A 3,168-nucleotide genomic window follows, 5' to 3' on the forward strand; every position below is an offset into this window, starting at 1 on the left:
ACTATTCAGCTCCTGTCACACCCCACCAATTGACGACTATCTTCAACTATACCTCATATCAAGTTTTACTGCCTACCCCCATTGGAATGACTCACATTGGTGAGAAAACTCTTGCAACATGATGACCTGAGTCAATTGCTAAAACAAATTTGGAGCAACAGGCAAAAATCCCCTAATTACGGTCCATCACGATGCAGAGGAGATACACCATGTCCTGGAAAGAGTGAAGAAAGATGAAAAGCATCACTGGTGGGAAACTCTTTTTGGACGATCCCCAACAGCAACGGGAATTTTGAATTGGATGCTGCATCCAATTGTAGTTTTGTTGGGTTTAACCTTATTGTGTTTATTGCTTATAATCATTCTGTAGATCACAGTTTGGCAAAAAATGAAACAAATTACATCAATCCAGCAGGTAAAATATATACGATCAACTCATTCTGTCGGTAACCTGTATATAACCAACATTAATTAGAACACTTTAAATTCAGATAATTGGACTCTTAGCGCTGATCTATAACACACCACGTATTTATAACATAGAGGCAGGAGGTAACTGTACTACCACTCTATGAGTCGATAAAGTGGATTGAGTGTAGTCACGGGGTGGAGTGCGACGGATGCACTTGACCCCTTGACCAGACTGGCGGTCGTTTGGTGCAGGCTCCGGAGGAGGAAAAGGCCTGAGCCGTAGCCAGGCCGTGAACTCCTCTAGCTTCAATCTGCTCTCTGAAAACCCACAAAGGAGCAGAGTGACAGCGAGCATTGATGCACATGAGCTTGGAACACCAGTCGTGCGATTAACACACGGATAACAATGGGTGGCTTTTCCAAGACTCATTTATCGAGGAACAGAGAAAGTTGTGGGTACAAGGAGTCTCCTGCACACCTTCTCTAGGGCATGTAATCTGACTACAAGCCAATCACTTTATCCCATAGATATGACAGCCCAAGTGAGCCTTCTTTGAGCTCTCCCTGCAACTCACTTTTCTTTTGTATGATTCTTCCATGTAGAAATGAATAGAGTGAACCTTCCCATCAAACTTATTGAACCTTGGCAAACCCCTGTTAAACTTTGCTAAATTCCGTTGTATTCACTGAACTCTGCCAAATTATTATTTTGCCTCAATAAAACATGTTGCTGCTTCTCTCTTTTGAGGGAGGTGCATTCCAGTCATTGGCGACACAGGTTTCCCCTGAATGGAATCCCAAGGCACAGGAATGGCTTCCCAATTTAGTGTCATCGACAAATGTGGTGGGAGGTGCCTTCCTCTGGGTCATGGGTCCAGTGTTAAACTGCACAGGGCTCAGGAGAGTCCCCTGTGCTGCTCCACAATGCCCCAGTACGTCCCACTGGCCTCCAGGTAGGGTGTGACCCCTTCACCACTGCGCTCTCAGCCTCCGCATCCAACTGGTGTTTTGCCCATCTCTTTGTCTGTCCATCCAGACTGTTATGGCCTAACTTGGGTAGAAGAATATTGAGGGAGACCATGCCAAGAGTTCTGCTGAAGCTGAGGCAAATGATATCCACTTTTCATCTCCTCATGCTCAACCGCAGGCTGTCAGTTTGGCAAGGCATGATTTACCCTTGGGAAGTCCGTGTTGACAGTTACTCTCTTTGAGGTGCCCACAAATGTCACCCAAGAGGACTCCAACTGCTGGCACACTCCTCACCGATGTGAGCTGGTGCAGGCTGGGGTTCCCTGGGTTGCACTTTTGGCCTTTTGCAAAGATGGGTGCAACATTGGCTTGCTTTTTCTTACACGAGCCCTCTGCCAATCCCACGACCTATCAAAAGGGATAATCCAAAGAAATACCAATCTTCCCCTGTAACTCCGTTACCACTCTTCTGCCTGGTATACCCCATGGTTAATTTCTCTAATCTTTCATATATTTGCACCTGTCAGGATACAATGACTGAAGTCACCTTTGCAGATGCAGACTGCCTGGGCAAAGGCCCTTCCCATTTTTCTCCAGTTTTCTCCTCCCCTTAATCTTTGTTCATTCAGATACCTCTCACCTCTGCAGCTGCTTTGAGCTTCAGGGAGTAAAAGCTTACTTCTCTTTCAACAGTCTAATTGTCTCCCTCAGCCAACACTTTAACTGTGTTTATGTCTATCTTTTTGTATCTACCTAGAGAAAATATTGCTCATAAGATTATCCCTTGTAGAAAGGCAGCCTCATTAGAGACAGCTTGTACTGAGCATATGATTAGAGAGTGTGTTTTATTGTTTATGAAACCAGATCATTCTTTACTTTCCTTTGCTTGCAAATAGGAAAAGTTCTTCTGTGCCTGTGGGCAGCCAGTTCTCGAAGGAGAGCAGGTGGGACATGGTGCAATGGAGCTGTAGCATTCCAGCTGCTGACTTCAGGGCAGAAGTCTGATGTAAGGAACAGCGATGCAAGTCCCAGGGGGCCAATGTCAGAAATGTCGAACTTTGGGAGGGAAGGAGCAAGGCTGTCCATACAGTGTCAGACCTCAAGGGACTCATTCTCCTACCTGTCCAGACCTCCCGAGTGGACACTCTGGATCATTATCATCTGGAGAATGCTGCTATAACCTCTTCTCTAAACTAAAAAGTATTAAAGTATTCCTTTTAAAATAGAAAATAATTTGTATTAGGTGCACTTTGAAATCTTCCTCCTTAACTACACTATGAAACAGCTCCAATTAGCAGTACAAGTCTTGAAGACTTGAAGAAAATTACAGAAAGATAAAGAGCTCGTTAGGGCATTTGGGGCTCATTCCATGAACCTCAGATACTGAGAGAAGACTGAACAAACTGCTCAAGAAGTCCAAGTCAGAAGCTAAACCCAAAGTACCTTGAAGTATTAATGGGCCCCACTGAGGACCATTACTGACAAAGCCTCCCCAGGGACTTGTTAGAGCAGGTAATTGGAGGCCATGATTGCAGGTAGGCAAAGGCTCTGTGCAGGTGCCTGTAACGCTGAGCCAACGCTTTGCTTTGTTTCATGAAGCAGAAAGGCCAAACCCTGACCCCCAGGCCCTGGGAAGGCAGATCCTGAGACCCTCAAATTAAAGTTCCATCTCACCAGCCTTGGTGGCAGAGGTGACTGCTGTAGGCAAGACAACAAAGACCCCAGTCCTGTTGGTCCTCTCAGCCACACTAGAGCCCTTGGCCATCTCTACTACATGGTCCTACACTG

This window comes from Nipponia nippon, unplaced genomic scaffold (genome assembly GCF_047370975.1).
Source record: "Nipponia nippon isolate SJK-2023a ecotype South Korea unplaced genomic scaffold, ASM4737097v1 scaffold_84, whole genome shotgun sequence".
In the NCBI taxonomy this organism is placed as follows: domain Eukaryota; kingdom Metazoa; phylum Chordata; class Aves; order Pelecaniformes; family Threskiornithidae; genus Nipponia; species Nipponia nippon.